Here is a 26,240-nt window from a genome sequence, read left to right as displayed (position 1 = left end):
ACACTGATGCAGGTGTCAGGAGGGTAGCACAGCAGCACTGTCCCATCATGCGAGCCTCTCCTGATAATGCTATTATCACTAATAGGCAAAAAAGCCCTCTCTCTCTCTTGCCCATTTATGTGCTTCTCTTCAGATATATGTTTAAAATTTGGCACCAGGCATTCTTTCATTTCTGGGCCTTTTCATGCCCCAAACTTTTGGAATGTGACCTTCCCTCCACAGACCCTGAATGTTATTTCTTGCTTAGCAAGTTCCAATGGAATGTGTTCAGCCCTAATGAAGTATTGGGTGATTTGCGTTAATACTTTTTTTAAAAAAAAATTTTAAACACACAAACAAAACAGGATTGCCTCTTGCCTTTGATGTGCTTATAAAGCAGCCCAAACCGAAGGTGAGGCATGTGGAAGAAGAAAGAGAAGAAGATGCTAAAACACACACACATTTTAAAAGGCAGGGAAGGCAGATGAAGACCTAGAAAGAGTAACCATAAACTACAGAGAGATCAAATGCCTATGCAACCTGTGTGGTGACAGCCTCACTCTGGAATCGAAAAGCAACAAGTTGCTCACTAACAGTTAATCAATTTCCATAGGATCTGGGGAAAATGTCCTCCACTCCTAGTCTGAGAATCTCCTCCATCTTGGCGAGGGAATTGCCTGTTATCTGTCCGTCCATTTCCATTTCCTCATTTTGTTACTCTCCCTCACACACACACACACACACAGTTCAGTCATTGTTATTATGCCTCTCATCCCAAATGCTTCCAAGACGCTATTCCACTCAAAGTTTGTTTTCCAGCTGCCATCGCCACTCTTCTCATCCTATCTGTCTTTCTTGCTATTATTTCTCTTCTCTTCAGCTTTTTCTCTGGCTATGTGAAGGGGATTATGTGGTGCATAGTTATAGTGTCCAATGTCATTTTACTTATTTACTTTAATTTATATAAAACAAACATTAACAACTTTTTTTACCTTTAAACTCAGGAAGATGAACAAACTATAGGGCAAGCTCAGTGATAAAGTACAAATACTCTAGGAACATATCTGAATTTTAATTAATTTCTATAAGATATGACATCTCAGAAAAAAGGCCAGTAGGCTTCTGGAATGTTTTAGTCCTGTTTTTTATTTTAACCTGTGGATTCTTGGTGTGTGTGGGTATTTGCATCACCATGAAAACATACAGGGTTGTTAAACAAGAGTTTCTTAGTGCAGCACATTCAGGTTTGTAAGATTTGTTTTCAAATGTGATTATGAGAAGCACCGAATGGTGGAGGAAGGTACTTTCAATTTAAAATTGCAGAATGCCAAAATTCCGTATGGGCCATAAATACAGCTATGATCATGGCTATATAATACAGATCTATAGTAAATTGCATTTGGAATGCTATATGTTAATCTGGATCATGCTACACCTGCAGAATCATCCGCTACAGCAAGCTTGCCCAATACCTAGGATTGGTATTGGAACCTGTGCCTTTTCACATTATTTATTTATTTATTTATTTATTTCTACCCCCCCCCCTTTTGGCCAAAAGGCCTTCAAGGCAGCTTACAAAAAAAACCCCACAAATATAAAAATACATCAATAAAAACAATACAATTTACAAAAAGCAGCAGTTAAAATATCCAATAACATATATTAACAAATCACAAAGCAAAAATTCACTCATCTCTCTTCTTGGCCTTCTAAAAAGGGCCCAGGAGAAAAGATGGGAGGCAAACACCCATCTCCAAACCAGCAGAGACAGACACAAAGTAAGAAAAGCCCCTATAGAAAGAACAGAGAGAAGAAACCGGCCCAGCAATGGCGGATGAGGGAAACAGTAGTGGAGTCAACACTGTCCTGGGAAACGTATCTCTCTGGCGAACCTTCCCAGTCTAGGCTCAAGGCACACTCTCCTCCGCACTCCCGCCACATCCGATAGGCGAAGAAGCAGGACAAAGGCTTGAGGAAGAGGCTGAAGATTGTTTATGAACAATCTAGAGTTAGTTGTGAGCAGTGAGGAAGCCAGGTTTGCTGACGATACTATATTGTTCAGGGTTGTTAAAACAAAAAGAGATTGTGAAGAGCTCCAAAAGAACCTCTCAGAACTGAAAGAATGGGGAGTAAAACGGCAAATGCAATTCGGTGTAAACAAGTGTAAAGCTATGCATTTGGCAAAAAAAAATCTTAATTTCACACACACACTCATGAGATCTGAAGTGGCAGTGACTGACTGGGAACGGAAACTTGGGGTCATAGTCGATAGCTCAATGAAGATGTCAACACTTTGTGTGGCAGCTGTAAAAAAGGCAAATTCCATGCTAGGGATCATTAGAAAGTAATTGAAAATAAAACTGCCTCTATATAAAGCCGTTCTACAAATTTAAAGCACAAGTGCATTTGGAATACTGGATATAGTTCTGGTTGTCTCACTCAAAAAAGATATTGGAGAGTTGGAAAAAGTTCAGAAAAGGGCAACCAAAATGATCAAGGGGATGGACTGACTTCTGCATGAGGAAAGGTTGCAGTATTGGGACTTTTGTTTGGAAAACAAAAAGGTAAGAGGTGACATTATAGAAATGTATAAAATTATGTATGGGATGGAGAAAGTGGATAGAGAAAAGTTTTTTCTTCCTGTCTCTTAATACTAGAACTCACGGACATCCAATGATGCTGAATATTGGAAGATTCAGGGCAGGCAACACACAACACGGTACTCATTCCCAAGGAAGCAGTGATGGCCACCAACTTGGATGGCTTTAAAAGATTAACATTTTCATGGAGGATGAGGCCATCAATGTTACTACCCATAATGGCTTTGCTCCACCTACATGGTAGCTGGAAACTGCAGGAGGGGAGAGTGCTGTTGTGCTAAGGTCCTGCTTGTGGGTTGCCTACATGCAGCCAGTTGGCAACTCTCAGAACAAGATGCTGGCCTACATGGTCCACTGCCCTGATCCAGCAGGCTTTTCTTATGTTCTTCAGCAACAGCAGAGCAGTCATGATGGATCAAAATGGATGAAAAGTTCATCTCTGTGCCACTTCATGCAGGCTGTCTGGAACTCTTCAATGAATCACAGTGATAGTCATGCAAGACCCTAGCATCTTGGATGATGGTAAGGAAACATCATAACATAACAATAAGATGCTAAAAAGAACATTGGTGCCTCAGCAAATGTGAAATCGAAACATTATTAAAAATGGAATGTGCTGAAAATATGTTAAAATGACCATGAATTTAATAAAGACCGTCTGGAAAAGCAGAGGTCTCAAATAGATAATGGATACCCACAGCCTACATCTTATGTCAGTTCACTTATGTAAGTAATTATACTGATGTAAAAGATGGGAAATTCTATCAATGGTGTTATGAGCATGGGGGGGGCTGGAATGGATGATTTCTGTGGGTCACCTTTCCAGCCTCTGATTTGGAATCCTATGCCTGGGAGGCTGGCTCTGCTAGCCAGATGAATCTCCTTTGTTAATCAAATAGAGTGGCTAGGTAGTTAATGGGCCTATTTAGTTGCCCCGGCAACTGGTGAAAGGGGCTAGGAAGATCCTTTTGTCATTTTAAACTCTACAGGAGAGCCTTCCCCCCACTCCTCGCAGCTAGCAGAGGTGTGTGCTTGTAGTTTCAGGTGTGTTCTAGAGGATGGCTGGGGCTGCAGGCATGGAGAGAGGCTGGCTCCCTGCATCGTGGCAATAGGATGCCCCTGCACCCAGATGGAAAAGCTGGATATTAGACTGCTGATGCCTTGAACCCCTCCATCCTAAGCTCAGGTTGGAATGTGTGTAAATAAATAAACCATATTTCATAAAGTCGCCGCAGTCTCCGCTGACCTTCTTCCCAAAGGAAACCAAACCCTGGATGGGCGCAGAGACCGCCGGAATCTCACCGCTCGGAGATTGGGGGGAGGTGCGCAACAATATAAAGGTTCTTCAGACAGTCATTTCCTCTTGTCTTCTTTCCTTGCTGTTATCTGTCCAGTTCTTCACATTCTCTTTCCCAGCTGGCTGGTTAACTATGAATTTTATTTAAAAATGTTATGTACTATATGCTGGAAAACTTAGAAATTAGGATACGCTATGGAATTTAGAAATTATGTTCTATAATTAGATGGGCAGGAGGAAATTAGGAGTCCAAATCTTCAATTAGGGTAGGAAACAAACTCAAAACTTCAAAACATATCAACATGAAACAATGTCATATATCAATATAGTACTCAGCAAATATAAATATAAAAGTTCAGAACATCATTACAAGTGTAATGGTATGCTCTGAATACATTATACACCAATAAACTGAAATATTTGTTTCCATTACTATCTTGAGTCTATAGTCTTTTATCATTGGTTATGCTTTACTCCCTGCCTCACCAGATTCCTAATGAGAAAGTATGAGCTCTGAAAAGATTACCAGAGTGCCACAATGTACAGTTTTAGTTACCAGACTCCAAAAATGATACTGTAGAATTTGAAAAGGTGATGGAGCAACTCCCTTAACAGAAAAGGATAAAACATTTGGGATTTTTTAGTTTAGAAAAAAAAGGGGCATGATAGAGATCCACTTTCTTCGCTGAAGAAAGTGGAAGAGAAGTCCCCCCTCCCAATACTAGAATCCAGGGTCATCCAAAAGACCAGAATATTGTAAGATTCAGGGCATGCTAGGGATGTGATCTGTTGGCCATTACCGCTTTGAAAACATTCTGTTGACCTAACAGGCAGTATCACATTAAATATTCATATTTGCTACAACAGGCAGAAAATCATTATGTGGTCCACCAAGACCTTTGGCTATTTTCAAGTAGTCTATGGGAGGAAAAATTTGGGAACCACTGTGGTAGAAATATCCTTCCAGACTTAATAGATAATTAAAATATTAACAATTTTTTGCAGCCAACTCTGAACATAGATAGACCAATGAAACCAGTCAAATAGATGAAATTAATCACCTACTTATTAGAAAGTAAACAATTTGGGAAGATAGAAATTAATTATTACTATAAACAAAATTAAGAACATTAAGCTTCTGTCTCAGCTTCTGTCTTTCCTATTTTAATGTTCTTTAACCACTTTAAATGGCCTATTAATTCTGGTTGAACAAAAGTCAAAACCAACTCCCTGGTTTTAGAAAGAAGTGTATAACAAAAATGCATGACTAATCAGCATGATGAAACACAAATCAAGACTTTATTTTTGTCATTTCACTCTGCAGGAAAAGTCCATTTATGTGGTTTAAGGAATTATTACTCTCTTGATGCCAGCATTTGTAATAAGTTTGTTGGTATAGAGACATGAAGCATAAAGAGAGACTACAATCTTTATATGCTACAGCTTTCTTTTAAGTTACACTCCATTGCCAAATATGGTGAATATTTCTTCTTAGTTGTCATTCACAGATGAACATCCAGTTGAGCCAAAGCTTCTGAATTTCAGCTCTAGCCATTTGTTACTGAAAAGGTTGCCAATAGTGTACTTGCTGGTATATATGTCAGTGAGGTCAATGATTTTTGACCTGAGTCCAGGATCTGGTAATTTAAAAATTAAAAATGTTATAGCACGGTAACATTCAATTCCACACTCCACAACAATGAGGAATTGAAAACACATTTATTTGCATAGTTTATTTTTAATTCTTATTTTCATTAGATCCCACTTATCTATGTTGCAGCCCAGAAAGCCTCATCAGGTACAAAGGGTGATTTCTCACTTAATACTTTGCTTGCTGCGCTTCATTAAAAACATTTGAAACTCCTCCCTTGCCCCAAGTTTCAAACTAGTCCAACAGGCAGCACACACGGCCTGCCTGAGGAGGAGTGTAACCTGGGGACAGTCCTGATGGGCAGATATAGATGCATAGAGGGTCGCATCAAGCCCCCAGACCTGGGGTTCCTGAGTGCAGAAACAATTGCCCTCACTCTGAACAACTGCATGACAAAACATTATGTGTTGACGTAGCACCATCATGAAGCCGATCAGTGAAGACCATTTTTCCTGCTCTCACCCCATTGGATGCTTGGGTGGGAGAGATGGTGGCTGCAAGCTGCTAAAATTCAGAGGAGTGCTGTGCCACCAGTGATAAGTTCACGATTGGCATCACCCCAACTGACCAAAATGCACCCTCACCATCACAGAAAATGATGGTGTTGGGGGGGGCATTTTAGTTTAGGCTGAAGACTGGCTGTGGATGATGGGAAAAATTCTCTGAGCTAAACAAGAAAAGATAGTGTGGGAGCTCCACTTACTGTAGCTCTGGAGACAGCAGCTGCTCCCACTTTGGAATACTGCCCTACTTATGAGAGTTATAAGGCAGCAGTTGGCAGCTTCCCAAATGGAAACTGGTAAAAGGGTAGAGCTAATCAAGTTGCAATCCAAACCAAGGGTTTTTTTAAAAAGGCTCACTTGTTCAGGCAGGGAGATGAGGGAACACCAGCACCAGTAGGCATCCCTGCTCCTCTTGTGGCTTCTTCCTTTACAGCCAGAACTAGGACCTAAAATCTCACTCTAATTCTGTTTAATGCCAGTTTTTTCTCCTCCTAGCTTCAACGAAAACAAGTGCAACAGTGGTTTTGTTTTCTTTGCAATTGCTTATTGCTATTGTTTATGCTGCTTATAATAAATCTTGAATTCCTTGTACTTGTTATTTTCTATCAAATTAGAAACACAGGCATCTCTCTGGCCCCACCTGGCTTTCCCAATGTGGGTTTGGTGCTTAAAGGAACTAGGGCACACACATACTCTAAAATTTAGGATAATAAAAACTAGGAGGCAAAGATTCTCCGAATACTATTATATGTCCTGGTCATGCAGAGTTGTCTATGATCAGGTTGAAATATTTTTTTAAAACAAAACAAAACTTAAATAGAACATTTAATTTACAATATTTAAATAAAATCTTAAATCTTGCCTTTTTGCCCCTTACAGATAATTGTATTCTCATTTCAAGTATCTTCAAACACTGGAGGAAATATCAGTTGCATATTGATCTAATATAAAGATGAGAATGTGATTCCAGACCAGGGATGTGCTAGAATTCTGCCCAATTCAGATTTGGTACAGAAGGTTCCATTAATTCACTTATTCTCTATAGCTGAGGATCGGATTTTTGTGCAGCAATTTTTTGAAAGCAGGTTTTTTTAAAAAAAATAAAAATCTGGCTCTAAAATATCGATATTAAGAACATTTTTTATATTTCATTTATCAATATTTCCTTTAAAGTTACTGATATTAATATCAATATTTTTGGTGAGGCAAAAAAACACATTGGTAAAAGCAGCAGCTAGTGGACAAAGAATGAACTCGAATAGACACCGGCTTGTTAGGTTAATGGATCCCATGTATATTCCAGACCATGCATTATTTTGGTCCTTTACATTTATGTTCTCTTTAATTATTTACTCCACATTTTTTAAATAGATGAAGGTTCTCTGCCATTGTGAGAACTATTTGTAAAATAAATACAATTAGCAAAAAACCTTTCAGTTTAGCATGCTGTGTGAAGGGCTTTTTTTTTTACTAAAATTGAAGAAGGTATCATGTTTTGTTTTGGAGTGTTATTTCCTTTATTATCATTCTACTCCAAACTGTAGTTCCTTTGATGCAATTCCACCACAACTGGAAATAGGCACCTTTGTGTTGATAACCTCTCCAATAGCAGAGGGACAACATTTTTGATATATGAGCTATTTAGACCAGGGTACTCTACCACCCATGAACCACCTCTAACTCATTTTCTTTGATGTGTATGAAGACTGTTTTGAATGGATTTCTATGCCACCTTTTCCTCATTTTAAAAAAATGTATATATCTAAAAAAACCTGCAAAGTTTTTGAGATTCTTTCATGAAAACATGCAGTAAAGGAGCCTATGAAGAAGTCCATCAAGGACAAAGATACACAGTGTAATCTAAAGATAGCTAGAAATATAACAAATTCAATTAGCCAAATGAACCAATCTTTGCCGAGCCTGTTGGCTATTTATTTCAGTAAAGGCACGTTTACAGGATACAACATCCTGGTAAATAAGAATGCACAGCAGTTCTCAGGGTGTGCCACCACTAAAAGGCAACAGTTTCAAGAACACTTAAGTAATGCAAATTATGTCCATTATCCTGAATTTTCTGTTGTCACTCATAAAAGATTTAAACAATCCTCCTGGAACTTGCCAAGGATGAAGGAAACCAAAGAGTTTCCTAGCTCTCTGCTTACCAGTTGTCTTTCTCAATTTCTCTCCTACCTTTTCTCAAGAGCTCAGGGCAGGTAACACAAGTTAAATATAAAAGGACTAAAATTTCAGAAATGCTGCTATAACTATAGCAGGCTAAAAATGTGGGGACGAGGATTTTGAAATGTGACTTACAATCATTCTTCACTATCTTTAATTTACTATCAGAATCTCAGCTGAGCAAGAGATTCCAAACATCTATTATATTGCATTGCATACTCACATCACTCATAGAACACTAATCCTGTTAAAAAAAAAGTTGGGACCATTTCTGAACTCAAGGCATTGAGTCTTGCAGGATGCAATACGATCTGATAAAAAGTCATGGCAATACACAGCAAACAGCCTATCTGGGAGATGCTGTACACATCTAATGGTTAGTTGAAGACCTATCTTTAGGACAACTTTGCACATTCCTTTATTCGTCTTCCACATTTAGAGAGCCACACCGCCAGTTTGTTACCACCTGTTCACAGTGTCTACTTTACATATGATGGTATGTTGATGGAGTAATTGCAGTAATGTGCTATGCATGTATGCCTCTGCACATAGCATTTTGCACCCAAAACCTCTATCTATTGGTATGTCACTATAGTATAATGTTGCATCAAAATTCTTCAAGTCCAGGACATTCAGAAAAGGTTACCCATGTCCAAAATTTAAATATTGCTTCAATCTGAATTACATTTCCTTTCCTACAGAATTTGAAAAAAATAAAACATCCTTTGCATATTGCAAGATAATTAATTCAACAATTAAACATCATGCAAAATGCATGGGAAGTATAACTTTTAAAAGTCTTTTGATAGGTATCTGTTGGTTTATGCTGTAATTTCTCTTCATTGTTTAATTTTCCCCAGATGAATATTTGATGCCTTGCCAAATCTCTTTGGAGTTTTTTTCTAAGGAAAAAAAATCACTATTAGTGAAGGGACAGATGAAGAAACTGCCCTACATTTTTTATAAAAACTAGCAAGTCCACTCGGTGAGAAGAAAAGTGTAGCTGTCTCTTAGATCATTTTTAAAAAATAATTTTAATCCACAGACATTATTTTTAATTTTTCTGTCAGCCTTTTGAACATACTAAAAATGCAAATTCTGGATATTAACCAAAACGTTTCAGAGCACAATACTATGACAATAAGTTGGATTGCTGCATTGAGCAGAGGGTTGTACTTATTGGCTTTACAGACCCCTTCCAACTCCACTATTCTATGATTCTATTCTATTCTATGATGATCTATTCTATGATTATTCTATAATCTCTGGTAAAAGGGGTCGAGGTCCACTCAGCCTTCCATCCATCCGTGGTTGGTAAAATGAGTACCCGGCATATGCTGGGAGGTAAAGAAAGGCCGGGGATGGAACTGGCAATCCCACCCCATATATACGGTCTGCCTTGTAAACGTCGCAAGACGTCACCCTAAGAGTCGGAAACGACTTGCACTATAAGTGCGGGGACACCTTTACCTTTTCTTTAATACATACATATGGCTGAATCACGAAATAATGTCCGCTTGGGAAACCTCCGCCTTTTTAAAACATCATGTAATTGTCAGTTAAGCAGTGGAATGTATTAATATACCCATTTCCTTCCTCAAAGCAGAATGTGCTCTACTGCTCTTTATCATTTATATTTCGATCAGAGAATTTTTGGTTTTCCCCTCTAGTTCGGCAAAAAGAATAGATTTTGATCAAGTGCCTACTCACATATTATAGATTAAAATAGGGATTTTTCTGGGCATATGTAGGTCAGGTTAGGGGCTTGGTGAATACTAATATGGTGACCACAATTTAGCCTGAACTATAAGGGAATACAGTGAGATAGTTCAGATAACAAAAGCTGTGAGGTGAGACACAGATTAAAAGACAAGTGAAATACATGTAATATGCATACATACACTACATTGCATACGATGACATTGGTCCCATTTTAGAACTGACTGATTACCGCTGAGACCCCCCTTTAGGATGCACACCTTAACGTGGTGAGGGGGTTTGAAAGTGTTGAAGAAGCTGAGAGCAAAGCTGTCAGGAGTCTACACCAAGAGGCAGGGCGGCTGAGGTTTCCCTAAGGGGCTGAAGCCTCTGCCGCCATCTTGACTGATGGCATGCATACGTGCTGAGCGCACACCATGACATCTGTCCAATAGGTAGACAGACATGAATGCTACAGACAGTGCAAAACATAGGAAAGCCCCCACACCCTTGCTGGCTTCCTACCTGCATTTTGTAAATAGTTTATTGAGTTGAATTATTGAAAGCTTGGGTTTTCTTTAGGTCAAGGAACAGTCGGACAGGTGGGGTGCCCTGGCCTCTGCCATCTGCTGTTGAACTTGCTGTTGCTTAACTTGCTGGGTATTCCCTCCAGCTCATGGACAAGGCTCCCTAACTAGACTGTTCAAAATGTGTATGTGTGGCTGGCTCTTCCAAGGTGCTGTTGCCAGCCAATGAGTTCAGAAGGTGTGGCTTAAATTCCTGCTGTCAGTCAGTTTATGGCCTGGAGATAGGGAGCAGGTCTGGTTCCAAAGGGCAGCCAGGTTGGACCCTGGCCCAAGGGCCCTGCAGCTCTAGGAGCCCCTGGGGGGGCCCTGAGGGGCCCTCCGCTCCCCTTCCATGATCCCACAGATCGCAAGATGAGCTTCCGAGCTGCCTGCCATCCCCTGCGCTTCACCTACCTTTCTCTGCTGTTCGCGCAGGGTTGCCATCAATAAAGATGGCGGCCAAGGTTTCCATAAGGGACTGAAACCTCTGCCGCCATCTTGGTTGATGGCAGCAATGTGCACGCTGCATGCCATCAACCAAGATGGCGGCAAAGGCTTCAGTCCCTTACGGAAACCTCGGCTGCCATCTTTATTGATGGTAGCCCTGCGCGAACAGCAGAGAAAGGTAGGTGAAGCGCTGGAGATGGTGGGGTATGGCGGGCGGCTCGGAAGCTCATCTTGCGATCCACGGGATCGCGGAAGGGAAGCAGAGGAGCCCAGGGCAGACTAATGCCCAAGGGCCCCTGCATTCCTGGAGCCGGCCCTGATAGGGAGTAAACAAAGGTAGTTGATGTTGTGAGCCAGGTGGCTCAGCTGTCAGCTGGGGATTCACTACGTCTGCCTTCCTGAGAGAGAGGCCTGTTTAAAAATGTTTACTGATTATACTAAGAAAAACTAAGTAGCTTTTACTTTTTTAAATTTTATTTGCTGACAACAATACACTTTTAACAGTGCAAGTTCCCCTGTAGTTTTTAGTTTTGCCTTTCACTCTAGCCTGCACAACCTAGACCAGCTTTTACTGTTAATGTAAACAGAAGGCTGAAACCTTCACCTGAGTCCTTATATTTTTTCATCTACAACAGCCTAACCCTTTCAACCTAGGAAAACAGAGCTTGAGGGGGGGATTAAAGAAGGCTAAGTCTACCCCTTTTAAAACTAAGCTGACTCTCCCACTAGTGTTTCCTTTTCACTCCTTCTCCAAAACTGGCGTTTAATCTGGTTTACTGTGTTCCCTCAAGCTTCCCTGCTAGGGTAGTTTTGTAAACTAAGTTTCTATAGGCTTCCTACCGCTAGAATTCAGCTCTTAAATTATAACTTATTTCAGGATTTGGCTGCTAGCACACAGTGACCTTATGGTGCTCTTATTAGTCTGAGCTGTTTTAATTAAATAATCAAACAAATAGGTGTTACTTGTCTCTATGGTGCTTAACTTACTTGATACTTTTGTCAGCTGGGGGCTCCCTCTAGCTAGTCGAACAGGTCCAAACGGATATTTCCAAACTGGGTGAATGGGCCTTACATCTCAGGAAAGGCTTTTATAGTTTAGAATAAAAATGTCTAAATGAGGAGGATGATAGATGCTTTGAAAATAAGTATAATCTCTCTCTCTCTCTCAGAATTTGCAGCCACTCAATGAATGTATTGGTAATAGGCCAACAGGATTCCTGACAAACAAAAGAAAGTAGTTCTTCACATAACACATAATTAATTTATGGAAGTTACTGCCACAAACTATGATGATGGCCTTTCGTTACGATGGCTTTAAAAGGATATTAAACAAATTCATAGACGATGAACTGGCCATGGTAACTAAATGGAACTGTCTCCTCTGAATACCATCTGCCTCATCATCAGTGAGGGAAGGGCTACTAATTTATGCCCTGTTTGTGAGATTCCCAGAAGCAGCTGGCTGGGTTATAAAAAAGTGAATGCTGAACTAGATAGAACCTTAGTCTGATCTACTGGGGCTCTTGTGAATGTTCAAATGCCTTGCTGCAAATGCTCACCCCTCTTTACTGCTCATTATTTTCATATTCAAAAATTAAAAATATGTATGAATAAGACATATTCATATAAAGCATTGTCATTAAATGTGATAAAATGAACATAGCTACCCGGATAGCTGATTAAATCACCTAGCCCAAGTCTGACATTTGCTGGAGAAACCAGAATTAAGAACATTTGGTAAGGTGAAGCATCTTCTGTAACAGGGATGGGATTTGTATTTTGATGCCGGTTTGATTTTCACTCAGTCAAACTTCCTTCGTAAGGGATCAATGTGATAAATGCCAATTTGGGATTTGTTTGTTTGTTGCAAAAATACTGATATTAATATAGATTTTTTAAAAATATCAGCTTTTTCATAGATTTTTTAAAAATATCCTTAAAATATCAATAGTGCTATTTTGAGGGAAATATCAATATTAATATCATAAGAACATAAGAAGAGCCTGCTGGATCAGGCCAGTGGCCCATCTAGTCCAGCATCCTGTTCTCACAGTGGCCAACCAGGTGCCTGGGGGGAGCCCGGAAGCAGGACCCAAGTGCAAGAACACTCTCCCCTCCTCAGGCTTCCGGGAACTGGTTTTCAGAAGCATGGTGCCTCTGACTAGGGTGGCAGAGCACAGCCATCACGGCTAGTAGCCATTGATAGCCCTGTCCTCCATGAATTTGTCTAATCTTCTTTTAAAGCCATCCAAGCTGGTGGCCATTACTGCATCTTGTGGGAGCAAATTCCATAGTTTAACTATGTGCTGAGTAAAGAAGTACTTCCTTTTGTCTGTCCAGAATCTTCCAACATTCAGCTTCTTTGAATGTCCACGAGTTCTAGTATTATGAGAGAGGGAGAAGAACTTTTCTCTATCCACTTTCTCAATGCCATGCATAATTTTATACACTTCTATCATGTCTCCTCTGACCTGCCTTTTCTCTAAACTAAAAAGCCCCAAATGCTGCAACCTTTCCTCGTAAGGGAGTCGCTCCATCCCCTTGATCATTCTGGTTGCCCTCTTCTGAACCTTTTCCAACTCTTTAATATCCTTTTTGAGATGAGGTGACCAGAACTGTACACAGTATTCCAAATGCGGCCGCACCATAGATTTATACAACGGCATTATGATATCGGCTGTTTTATTTTCAATACCTTTCCCAATTATCCCTAGCATGGAATTTGCCTTTTTCACAGCTGCCGCACACTGGGTCGACATTTTCATCGTGCTGTCCACTACAACCCCAAGGTCTCTCTCCTGGTCAGTCACCGCCAGTTCAGACCTCATGAGCGTATATGTGAAATTCAGATTTTTTGCTCCAATATGCATAATTTTACACTTGTTTATATTGAATTGCATTTGCCATTTTTCCACCCATTCACTCAGTTTGGAGAGGTCTTTTCGGAGCTCTTCGCAATCCCTTTTTGTTTTAACAACCCTGAACAATTTAGTGTCGTCAGCAAACTTGGCCACTTCACTGCTCACTCCTAATTCTAGGTCATTAATGAACAAGTTGAAAAGTACAGGTCCCAATACCGATCCTTGAGGGACTCCACTTTCTACAGCCCTCCATTGGGAGAACTGTCCGTTTATTCCTACTCTCTGCTTTCTGCTTCTCAACCAATTCCTTATCACAAGAGGACCTCTCCTCTTATTCCATGACTGCTAAGCTAATATCTGTCAAGAACAACTAAAGTTGGCAAAATTAAAATGGCTTAGCCTAAAGGAATTGTGGGGGGTATCTTGTATAGGTTTCTGGGATGCTTTAAGCTGGGAAAAATTAGGATGTCTCATACAGTCCAGCTGCAGTTTGTTGGTCTAAAAGGGAGGCAGCTGTACTGCCTGGCACCAAGGTCAGGAGGCCTGAGTAGCCATAAATGGGTAGACCTGGCCTTGCAGTGAACTTCTGGATTATTCCATCATTAAGAGGTATCATGATTGGCTAATTAGTCCTCTCACTGTTGCTGGGCAAATTCCCATAAAAGAGGGGCTATCCTTAGCTAGTTGCCCCATTCCATCTTGACTATCTCTGTGATGGCTGTTGGCATAAGGAGTCAGAGGGAGCATCTCTTATACATTCCTGTTTGTGAGTATTTAAGCTTAGGCTAAGTAAGCTTTGTTATTTTATGCTTGTGTGGAACTTTCTCACTGTATTTTTATATGGATGCTAACTATGCCTAACTCTGTTTAAGAGTGTTTGGCTTGAAGAAATTGGATGCTGCTCTTTTTATATGCACTTACATTTTAACAAATAAACTATCTCATATTTTGTGACATGTGTTACTTGGGAGCTATGACTCTGAAACCAGAACCTTGACCACAAAGCTACTGACTACTGAATTGGATTTGGCTGGAGGCTCCAGAGCAGTGAGTGGAATGTTTGACTCTTGCTCTTGGGAATCTCTGCCAGTCTACTGATACTCTGAGTTCCCCTTGACTCAGAGTGGAAGACCAGGTTAAGGGGTGGTGGTAGTCTACCTACTTTACAGGGCTGGTGTTGGGATTAACTCAACCCTTGTAAGGCAGGCACAGGGTGTCCCTGACCAGGGTCAGTTGTCCTGGGGTTAGGAGATTGGACTCTAGGCCCCTTGACAATATGGATATTTTGAGGAAAATATTGGTATTAATATTGGCATTTTTGAGATGATTTTTAAAAAATCTGCTTCAGTTGCAGAAAACCACTAGAAATAAACCTGATCCACAAGGACAAAAAAGCATGAATAAATAGGAAATCCAATGTCAAATTTGAATTTTAGTCGCGCAAAATTTGAGCATATCCCTATTCTGTAATGCTTTCTATGAATACATTAAATGGCATGATACTGGACCAGCAATAAAACAGACTGTCTTTTTAAAATGTTGGCTTCATTAATAGATTTTAAAATTAAAATAAAAAAATTGGCAGTTGAAACTGGTTCAGAATTTTTCTCTTTCATCTCTTTCCTTAGTTCCTATTTTTAAGTAGCATATGCCCATATACAGAAACAGCAGAACTGATTTTCATTTTGAATATGCTTCTTAGTGTAGCATAGTCAAACTGCAGATGCAAACCTTTGGAAATTTTAGTGCTGTTAAAACATACTAATTTCAATGGGCTTATACATGTCTAACTTTGCACAAGATAATGCTGCAAAAGTTCAAGCATTTTAAGAAGGCATTAGTTAAAACATCAGAGGCTCTGTTGAACTGGACTAATAATGTGCTGCTGCTTGAGCATAACAGCCAAGCACTAGCTTTGAAAATGGGAAGTCTGGCTCCCAGCCCAGCACTGTCTTTATTCTATTATAAATTAAGTGTGCATGTACCACAGTTCATTGGAACTGATTATTTTCAGTCTTTGAATGCATATTTCTGGCTCCTTTACCATCTGAAAATCTGGTTCAGAACTTTTGTAAACAGAAATACATTGTTTGACTCTATCCTTATTATGCTAATTGAGAAGTCTTGACTGGCTTAGACAGAAATACATTTCTCAGTAATTCAGGCTCCCTGCGCCCCAATTGAAATTGTGTCCATAGTGTGGGAAGTACTTTGCAGTTCTGCAACCAAAACATGCAGGAACACACAGACATCTGCTATCAAAGGTCCATCTGAAAAGGTTCAGAGATCAGCAGACTGAAAGCATCCAGTTATTATATTTCAGAGCTGTTATTTCTGAATCCTTGAAATTCTACTTACTTTGTTTACCAAACCCACTTTTCAACTAACACGTTTCCAGAGTGGACTACATACAATTCTGAACTTTTCTAATGTTTGAATATAGTTGGGAAGTTAATATGGGTTTGCTAGTTGAAGCTGAATCCAGACACGAAGATGAATGATAGTGCTGGCAAGCCTTTTGGCAGAGCGAGAGCGAGCGAGAGAGCGAGAGAGGCGGAGTAAGTTAGGTATAAAGGACTAGTTCAGAATTTTTGGTTATACAGCTTCTCCTATGCCAGTATGTTCAAACTAATAATTATTTATTTGTGGTATTTGAATATGCCACTCCTGATCAAAGTTATCTGAGTGGCTTTTGAAAAATAAGTATCAAAACAAAATTTAAACACACAAGATATAAAACCAAAAGCAATATAAATACAGCAACAACAATTTAATTTAAAAACGGAGAGACCTAGATTAAAGGCCTGCATGAATAGCAAGTTCTTCACCTTCCACTGAAAAGAGCACTTGGATGGTGCCAGGAGAACCTTCCTGGGTAACCTGTTCCATAACTGGGGTGCCATTTCTGAAAAGGCCCTCTCCCAGGCAGTTTCCTGCCTCACTTCATTTGATGGGGGCACTCAGAGTAGGGCATCCTAAAGTTTGGTAGCTACATATGGGAGTAGGTGGCCTTTCAGGTAACCTCATCCTAAGGCACTTAGGGCTCTAAAAGGTAAAACCAGCACTTTAAATTGGCCTTCAAAATGGAGCGGGTACAACTAACAAAACACAGGTATAAAATGGTCACTGTAACAGCAATGGCTAGGAGTACTCCCTGCAAATTTCTGAATACAATTTTTCAGTGCAGATTCAGACCTTGTAAATGTCAATTACATCTCTGGAACCTCTATGCCTGACAAGCTTATTTTTATTCATTGCTACTTCTGAATGAGGATTTCACCTAAATTTCAGGTGTTGCAGTCATTTAGGTAGGTAGAATTTGTGACTGAAGAAGTACAGCTTGTCCCAACACATATAGGGTTAAAGGACAAGTATTTCAGAGCAAGAAATCCCTTCTTAGGTAAAACAAAATTTAAAAATTGCTACCTAAATTAAAGCGCTACTCCAAATCTGCCTTGTACCTTTTCGTGGCCATAACTGAAATAGCCCAAGATAAGGATTTCTCCCTCCCTGCAGGACTGAGTCAGCAAATGAAAGGAATTTCAATCAACTCATCATCTTTCTCTCTCCATAATTTATAGACAGCCCTCCTGCTCAGCTCCCTTCTCATTGAGGTTGTTGGTTTTTTCCACTCCCACATTTTATGCCCCTGAAGGAGACAGAGATCCTTAAAGTACTCTCTATCATCTTTGTCCAATAAATTAGGAGAGGGCTACATTTAACTTATTCCAGTCTTCTGTATTTGGAAATTCCAAACCACATCCATCTATAACAGCAAAATAAAGGCAGTGTCAAAGTGGTAAGCGGCGGTAACGCAGCCGAAGCTCTGCTTATGGCCAGAGTTTGATTCCAACGAAAGGAGGAAGTCAAATCTCCAGTAAAAGGGGTCGAGGTCCACTCAGCCTTCCATCCATCCGTGGTCGGTAAAATGAGCACCCAGCATATGCTGGGGGGTCAGGAAAGGCCGGAGACGGAACTGGCAATCCCACCCCATATATACGGTCTGCCTAGTAAACATCGCAAGACATCACCCTAAGAGTTGGAAACGACTCGCACTACAAGTGCAGGGACACCTTTACCTTTTTAATTTTCTGTAAGACTATGAAAACTGGAACGGATTTACATTGCCTCCAAATGATGAAGACAGAGGCTGATTTCGCACATGGGGCTGACTGCATTAGTTCAACGGATTAAAAAGGTAGTGCTTCTGTCCCGATTTCTAAAATCCCTTTCACACTGCAGTAGCTATTGCATTAAGGAAGAGCAGCTTTTTCAGCCGATATACCGGCATTTTGCGCAACTGTCTTTCACACAGCTTGTTTTCATCCCTCACCCATGAACTCTGTTCCCCACTGTGCAGGAGGTCTAAGGTCTCATCCCATTGCTGTGCAAGCCCTCTCCTTTTAGGTTCTGTCTTTTTAAATTGTTTGAGTTGTATCAAGAGTGGGATGTGTGGGGGAAATGCTGCTTCTATCTGTGCCAATGCCGGAATACCGGTACAACATTCATCAGGGGGGGAAAAAAAGCCCATGCGACTAAAGGGCAGGAACGCACTGCATGCTGGGATGCCTGTCACATGAGCGGCTACAGCTAGCAATAAACTCCTGCAATCTTCCAGGTTCCCAGCGTTGCTGAAGGATTATTTCTGGTATCATTTATCACGGAAATTAGTGCTAAACTTCCACTACATGCCACTAGAATTCTGAAGCTAGCTTGTGCATTGTGTGAAAGATCAAATATAATGCACAAATTACCAGGTAAGAAATCATCAGAATAACAGAATAAAGTGCAGTGTGAAAGCAGCCAGATTCTGGCTAACTTCCCTAAGGAGAAAATGTTACAATAAAGACACCTTTACTCCATTCTTTGTAAGTTCACTTGCCTGGTAGATGCTAATTACTGATCAGGACACCTCCTGAGGTCTTAATGTATACGAAGCTGTTCATATATGAAAAGGTGGTCTCTAAAATATGCTGGTTCAGGTCATTTGGGGCATTATAAGATTGTGGTATATGGTATGTAAAGGGTTAAAAGGAAATTGACTGCAACCATTGCCCCTCCTATGACTGAGTGTGTGGTGTTGCATGTGTTTTGGCCTTCCACCAAGGCAGTTATGTGTAAGCTGGCCTCGGAGCTAGTCCTGTTTATTTTCTGTTCAATAAAGCAACCGTTCTACAGTTTTCTTGGAGTCTGCTGTGGAGTATGGTTAAAAGGAGGTTGTGCAGCTGTGTGAGTAGATGCATGTAGAGTAGACCCACTTAAGTCTATTACACAGATAAGCAACCACATCTTGAATTGGCTGCCTGGAAAGTTAATAGAGCTGCCAATATAGTTCTTTATGCTCTGAATAGTTCTTCTCCGGAAGAAGGTACAGAATTCTGTATAGGCAAGATCTTCTGAATGGTCTTCAATAGAAGCCCCCACTCAAAGTTCATTACAGCATTCTGAGCTTGAAGATACAAAAATATGAATGATGGCTGCCAGACATTATTGTTTACAAACAGGTTGCAGCTTGTAAACAAGCCATAAATGATAATAACTACTAGCCAGAGCTGCCACCTGTTATTCCAGGAGCAAAGCCAACTCTAGGAGTACCTTTAATCTTTGTACTGTAATCATCTTTTGTTAATAAATGGACAATCCATCAACAATATCTATTCCCTTATGGCCTCTGATGCTACTTTAATGACAATACCACAATAGTTAGTGAACACATCTTGCATTCCTTTCGAGTTGTTTTCTTCTATCACAATATTAGTTGAATATTTTCACTCAGCTTTCACTCAGCACTCACTCCTTCCTTAGCTCTCAAAACAACTTGCTTAAAAATGTCATATCATACTTTGCAAACACATTCAAATTAAGGGTGTGTACTGGAATAGATATTAAGATAAAATATTTCTCCAAGTCCTACAGCTAATGCTTATACTATAAAGACACGATGTGCAACTGACTGATTTTTTCCCCTTGCTGCTTCTGTTATTAATGTAGACCTTGAACATTTCAGCAGCAGAAAGGCCCTTGAACCTCAGAAGACACCTATGCCTTTAGGTTCCTACACAAAAGACACACTAAGCCCATGTGAACAAGTTTTAATTTTTTCACAAGCTGTTTGAAACATTGTCATTTTCCACAGGAGCATTCTGTTCAGAGAATCTACATATAACATGCAGCACTACGTAAATGATAACCAATAATGATGCATTACAGGAGTACCATTTGGATGGCCATCCAGAGGTCTGGGAGCTATAGGAGTGCCCTCTGGTGGGTACAGCTGGAAAATAATGTATTCTACACAGTGCAATCACATATGCATGGATTTTCCTTCAATAATAAAGGTAAGAGAGCTGGTAAAGCACAGTGGGGAGGAGAGCCCGGGCTGGGAGTCCAGAGTCTGTGAGTTCAAATCCCTACTTGTGTCTCCTGGGTGTAAAGGGCCAGCTAAAGATCACCCCCACAGTGGGTGGCTCAGGGGTTATGTGCCCTGCCACCTGTGCAGCCGTGGGCAAGCTGCATAGTCCCCAGGAGCCCAGTTGCCCCCCAGCTGGGGAGGACTAGCCTCAGAGGGAGGCAATGGTAAACCCCCTCTGAATACCACTTACCATGAAAACCCTATTCATAGAGTCGCCATAAGTCGGGACCGACTTGAAGGCAGGCCATTTCCATTTCAATAAAGGTAAGATGTATATGGGAAATTAGTGTCACAGAATTGTAGCATCCATAGGATTTTTCACTACTCTTTCACTAAAGAGTAGAATATAATTTTACATGTCCTTGCAAACAGGTCTCAGTGAAAGATTACGTTTCAACATGGTGAGCTTTCATTAAAGGTTATTTGCCCTTTTCAGGAACTCTGCTTCAGAATCCCAATTTTCCAGGGTTCAAAAATGTGTGGGGAGCCTCCATGAGTACACAAAGCTCCTTGCTGCAGACAGTTGGCCTCTAACGTTGGGGAGCAAGTGGAATGGCAACAGGGGGAAGAGCTAAGCTGAATTCAGACATGGGCTTTATTGCATTAGTTTTATTGATTGTAATGTAGGCTAACATTCTTTTCATGTAGCAGTACCTGTTACATATGGAACTGTAGCTTTTTGACTGATACACCAACAAGTTGTGCTAAATTTCATTCACACCAGTGGGCATGGTGTGACACAACAGTGAGTCATTGGACATGTTGCTACACCCTCACCCTTTCCGCAGATGCACACTTCCGTTCCTCCATGATTCTACCATGGCAGGAAATGGAGGGAAAGGACTGTATGCCAGCATACCTCCCCAAATTCTATCACTTAACTCCCATGATTTTCTGGGTTAACGGGGTTGCAAACAGATTTTTTTCTGGAAGCAATTAATAACAAAATGAACGCTAAGCTTCCACTATATTTTGCTCAATTTGTAAAAGTGGCTTTTACATCGTGTGAAAGATAAAATAAAATGCAAAACTTATCGGGTAAGGAAACATTGGAAAAACAGAATAAACTGCTGTCTGAATGCAGCCCTAGTGTGTTCATCTCCATGGCCATCCTTGTATGTTTACTATACTCTTAACTGTAACACCTAAAGAGGACTAAATAAAAATCAGAACCTAGTTGCTTCTCTCAAAGACACTGTGAATGAAAGAAAAATATCAAACTGCAAGACTTCTCATGGGTATGGTCCTCCCATAGGAAGAGGAGAGCAAATTAGCACAGTTCCTTTTCATCTTACAAAGCTCTTGCATATGCTACTGAGTTATATATATATTCTTGCTCAATCATACACTTTATTGCAATGCCATTGTGGGATAGCATCAGGGCCTCAATTTTGATATGCAGCTAAAAACAGGAAGTGTTTTGAGAAAGCACCATATTGCTTCTGAAACTTTGTTTTAGCTTTTTTGATTCACTTTCCCAAATGTCCATTTTCATTTAAAACACAGCCTTTCCAAAAGGAAAACCCTCTTCATCTCCCTAGTCACAGCAATAACTTCCACTTTACACTTTGAGGAATCAACACAAAAGAACAATGGAAATAAACAATAGAACATTAAAGCCAACTTTTTCTCCCCAGAGTGAGGTGGTTCCAGAATACACAGACTGACCAAATTTTGATACCACACAGGTATGCATCACTAGCAGGTCCTCTCATAATCAAATTAGTTCATTTTGATATGGTGTTAAACAAAAAAGGAATCATGATTGTGTTTGTCAGTTATACATCTGTTGAAAGGATCTGTGTAGCACAAATCATTCAGTAATATGTTTATGCAAATCCATTTAAGAATGAGATACAGGCTGCAGTTCTACAGTCCTAAACACTCTTGCTATTTATTTATTTATTTAAAATATTTCTATCCTGCCCTTCTACCCTATAATAGGGCACTCAGGGTGGCTTACAAAAATAAAATCAAACATGTACATAATAAAATTGTAAACAGTAAAATCACAAAAAACGTTAAAATAAATTTGAAATACATAAAATACAACACACACACACACATACTAAAAGGACTACAAAGGTAAAATTTAATGCAGAAGGCATAAAATCAGTGTCAGGCTCTACCTTCAATCCCTCCCAAAGGCTCTCCGGAACAAGATCGTTTTCAGAAGTCTCTGGAAAACCAACAGGGAGGGCGCAGAGCGAACTTCTTGGGGTACACTATTCCAAAGCTTGGGGGCCACAGCTGAAAAAGCTCTCTCTTGCATGCCTGTCAATCTAACATCTTTCACTCCAGGCACGCAGAGGAGACCAGAGGCAGATGATCTTAAATCCTAGGCAGGTACATATGGGCGTAAGCGGTCCCTCTTGCTACAGAGTAAGACGAAGTGAACAGAGGAATTTAATCTGGTATGGGGAACCTGTGGCCCTCCAGATGTTGTTGGAGTCAAGCTCCCATCAGCCCCAGCCAGCATAGCCAATGCTGAGGGAAGACCGGATCTGTAGTCCAGGAACAGTTTCCCCACCCCTGTTAGGCTAGGCTTCCTTCTGTGTGTACCTAAACGTCAATATAAACTCCTGATGGATAGGAAATGCTCTTGACTGGCTGTGTTTGGCTCAAGTAATCTCTTTTCCATATAAGAATGCACCCCACTCCTTCCATACAATCACACACCTCAATCTGTTTGTTGGTCTTGATCTTCCAAGCTGGAACCATATATTAATTGGAATGCATTTTACTTATTTTCTTCAGTATTCCAGAATTTGTTCTGTTTTCTCTGAATAAACTTTTTTTTAAAAAAAGAAATGATGTTTGAGGTTTGGGATGCAAATTCAAGGGTTCCCCTTACTCTAAATCTCAAATTGGCTCAGTATTGAAAAGATCTCTCGCTGCATGTGTTTTCCCCCAAGAATTCTCTCCTGACTGTTAATTAGAGATACCAACCAAATTCTCTGAGATCAGCCTTGGAAACAAACTTTGGGAGCTTGTAAAACCCTCCTCAGAATGATCAGTGAACTTTACAAGCCCCCAAATTTAAGCAAATCAGCCAATTCTAAATATATTTCATATATTTTCAAACTCTGAAAACGTACAGCTGAGAAGTACTTACATTTAATCTTAGAGTTGGTTTCCAATTCTCATTGAGCCTTTGGAAATGAAATCCCATAGCATACAATATGAGGTATTCAAGATCACGAATGACATGTACTGTAACTGGATACTGATAAGCATAAAACATCAAGACTGCAAGAAGGAAGGTAGAAAGTTAGGTGGTATGAATTAATGTGTCTGAGGGCCAAATTAGATTGGGGGGCAAGGGGGGGTTATTACTGGCTTATTTTTTTTCATTCCCTCACTGTGATCAGATCAAACACACCCATAAGGCTTATTATGGAAGCTTTAGAAGGAAAAGTTTGCATTGGTGCCATCCAACGTTGGTCTCCATTTTCATCGAAGAGTTAAGAGAGAAGCCTTCCCTCCCCACATGCTGCCTTCCCATTATACTTCACCTGTAATTTATTATGATATGTAGCTGCATGCTATGTATTCAGCAAATGTCTAATTTGGTGCTAAGGGAGAAAAATCATTCTCTTTGTGAGAACTGGTCATCTCCCCTAAATTTCATATTTAAACTAAAATGATTCATGAATTATAAGAGCTGTGATGTTTTTCTAAAATTATGGATTGAAAGTATATCACTGTGTTCTATAGAACCTATTTTTTGGATGGATAGGTTCTCAAATGAAATGAACTTTAGATCATCAAAAGAACAATAAACATTGCATATACACATTACTAATGAGTACAAGGATAAAACAGACTTTAATCTGCATATTTCAGAAACAATGGAAATTAATATCAAAGCAATTATAGCTGACTAAACGGAACCAAAATATACAGGAAAAAAGTATTTTGGTACTAGCGACATTTATGTTCACCAATATTTTTCCATATGAATACATGGAAAACAAAGAACAGCTTAACAATAGGATTTAAATTCTATTCACTCTTTTTACTTTGCTTTGATTATTTTTTCCCTGTTCTAAGGGAAAAGACATAGACATAGAAAACGCATGAGAAAAGCAGTAATATTATATGTGATATAATCAATAATAACCACTGCTTAAGGTCACCTAGAATAAGTAGAGTCCTTCTAGTCTCCCCACTGAAAAATTCACCAAACTTATAGAAACTACCTTAAAATTCCTACAAAATGATTTATCTGGGTAGGATGCTTCAGGAAAAATGAGGTGGCAACTCTAATCTTTATCATTGATTAATATCTTTAAACTCATTGTCTCACATTATGCCATCAGGAACAACGTAAATACTGAGGTTTGGATCCTGTGAACCATGAACAGAAGTAAGCTTGTAGAAGTGAACTTTCCTGCCTCCTACGCTCCCCCTGCAGCCCTCCTTGTAGGGATGTTGGAGAATTCCATTGGAAATGGGAGCAGAAATTGCCACAATTCACATGTTCACCCAAGATCAGGAATGGAAACCACACAAGTGAATACGAGTAGTATTCCCTATTGGCTTTTTAGTCTATAAAAATTATATAAATAATTACATTGGGGTGGGGGGTTTTTTTTGCATTTTTTGACGTTTCCCTTCCACTGAAATGCATGCAAATGAATTATGTAATTAATTACATTATTTTTGGGGCACAGCAGATGGTAAGACAAATAACATAGGTTTTAGTGGAAGGCAAACTGTAGCAGAATGGAAACAATGCTCATTGTGACAAATGCAGGATGGAAGGAAATCACTGCCCCCATAATGCTGCTCAGGAAACTGGGTGAACCCTCTTGAACACTGTGATATGGGAGCACAGCCCCCACCCCCATTTTTGAATGATACCTTCTCACTGCAGCCCACAGCACCCATACCATTCAAGAAAGTCCCCTGACCCTCTGGACAGGCTTTGGAGAGCGGGGAGGACAGGAAATTCAGTTACTTCCATTGATGGTTCTCAGGAACCAAGTCTATGAAATGAATACATGCCTAAAGTACAGAAATGAGCATGCTTTGAGTGATTTATGTTGAATTTGACACAGATGAATATTTGTCTTAATGTTATCTCAGCTTTCATTTACTGCTTTTCAAATGGCATTGACTTATTTTTTGCTTTCTTATCACAGAAGTTTATAAGCCTGGTTTTAGATAAGTTTATATCACTGTTTTTAGAAAAGCAAAGGCTCTCTGTTTAACTGTAATACGGTGTTCTCAGGCTGCATTTCTCACAAGCAAACAGATTAAATGGAGGCATCGTGCTTTAGATTTCTTTCTTTTTGAAATGTATGCCCCTCTCCAAACAAAGATTTAAAAAGCCCTCAGGGAAACTTACAAAACATAAAATCAGTAAGTCAAATGAATAAAGTACAATATATTAAAAAGAGAAGCAGCATTGTTATGATGATAAAATCCATAGTAGCCATTTACTTCCCCCCAATACAAATCAGAAAAGGCCTGGACCACAATTACTTTCTATAGGCATGAGGGTATAAAATGGGTTTCACTGATTTCCTAAAGACTATAGAATTATACAATTAGAGGGGGGCTTGTAGGCCATCTAATCCAACTCCCTACTCAATGCAGGAAATTGAGAGCTAGAGTGTCCCCAATATATGGCTGCCCATCCTCTGCTTGAAGCCCTCCAGTGGGGTAGACCCCATCCCCCATGTAATTAGTTCAGTTGTCAAACTGCTCTTACTATTAATATGTTTCTCCTAATGTTCAAGCAATATCTACCCTCCTGTAACTGAAGTCCATTAGATCTAGTCCAGCTCTCTGGGGCAGCAGAGAACAAGTCTTTATCCTATGTGTCAGCCCTTTAGGTATTTGAAGAGTGCTATCATGTCCTCATTCAGTCTTCATTTCTTCAGGGTAAGCATATCTAGTTCTTTCCATCTTTCCTCATAGGGCCAATTTGGACATCTTAGCTGCCCTCCTCTGAAACTGTTTCAGATTGAACTGCAGTGTCCAGAAGTAGATACAATACTCCAGATGACAGTGTGCAGCCACACCGACTTTTGCAGATAT

The 26,240-nt window shown here is 40.0% G+C and overlaps 1 protein-coding gene across 3 annotated transcripts in view; it reads right to left on the bottom strand.

Annotated features, from left to right (window-relative positions):
• Window positions 1-26,240, bottom strand: part of CHRM3 (cholinergic receptor muscarinic 3) — a 418,667-nt gene that overhangs the window by 242,067 nt on the left and 150,360 nt on the right. Inside the window, exon 3 of one of the 3 annotated variants that reach the window (XR_009762570.1) lies at window positions 5,251-5,513. The exons of the other annotated variants lie outside the window; for them this stretch is intronic. The gene's annotated coding sequence lies outside the window, so the exon portion shown is untranslated. Of the gene's footprint in view, window positions 1-5,250; window positions 5,514-26,240 lie in introns of those variants that run through there. 3 annotated transcript variants of the gene reach the window in all.

Source organism: Rhineura floridana, chromosome 4 (genome assembly GCF_030035675.1).
Source record: "Rhineura floridana isolate rRhiFlo1 chromosome 4, rRhiFlo1.hap2, whole genome shotgun sequence".
Taxonomy (NCBI): Eukaryota; Metazoa; Chordata; class Lepidosauria; order Squamata; family Rhineuridae; genus Rhineura; species Rhineura floridana.
Note: the sequence above shows the minus strand (reverse complement) of the source record. Positions and strands in the feature narration are given on the sequence as shown.